The sequence below is a fragment of the Seriola lalandi genome, unplaced genomic scaffold (assembly GCF_002814215.2).
Source record: "Seriola lalandi dorsalis isolate HSWRI2012SDOR001 ecotype SW California unplaced genomic scaffold, Sedor1 jcf7180002054973, whole genome shotgun sequence".
Lineage (NCBI taxonomy): Eukaryota > Metazoa > Chordata > Actinopteri > Carangiformes > Carangidae > Seriola > Seriola lalandi.
The window spans coordinates 121,989-122,729 of record NW_019525523.1 but is presented as its reverse complement, the minus strand read 5'-3'; the positions used below and the strand labels follow the sequence as shown (position 1 = coordinate 122,729).

Sequence of the window (741 nt, the reverse complement as noted above, 5' to 3'; positions counted from 1 at the left end):
GGTGGTCACAGTGAGGGCGACTGATGCAGACGAGGGAGTCAATGGAGATGTGACATATGACTTTGGACACGTTACTGAAGATGTGAAGAAGATATTTAGTATTGACCGTAAAGTAGGTGAGATACGAGTAATCGGTGCTGTTGATTATGAAACTACTACAACATTTGAAATACGCGTTAAAGCAAAAGATGGGTTAGGGCTTTCATCCTATGCTAAAGTAATAATTTCTATCACTGATGTGAATGACAACGCCCCTGTAGTCAATATGAAATCACTGACTAATCTCATACCAGAAGACACCCCACCTGGCACAGAGGTGGGCATCATTAACGTGCAGGACAGAGACTCAGAGAATAACAGACAGGTCCGCTGCTCCATTCAGCATAATGTCCCTTTTAAGTTGGTTCCTTCTATTAAAAACTATTATTCTCTGGTGACCACAGGACAACTGGACCGTGAACTAGTGTCAGATTACAACATTACAATCACTGCCACGGACGAGGGCTCTCCACCTCTGTCCTCCTCTAAAACTGTTGAGTTATCTGTAGCTGACGTCAACGACAACCCACCTGTGTTTGAGGAACAGTCGTACAGCGCATATGTGACTGAAAATAACAAACCTGGCTCCACTTTATGTTCCGTTAGTGCTCGAGACCCCGACTGGAGACAAAACGGTACAGTGATTTATTCTCTGTTAGCTGGTGAGGTGAACGGTGCCCCGGTGTCCTCCTATCTGTCTGT

At 44.9% G+C, this 741-nt stretch overlaps 1 pseudogene; it reads left to right on the top strand.

Moving 5' to 3' along the window:
* Position 1: 1 nt before the first annotated feature.
* LOC147817332 (protocadherin gamma-A4 pseudogene) overlaps positions 2-741 on the top strand; it is a 1,897-nt pseudogene continuing 1,157 nt past the window's right edge.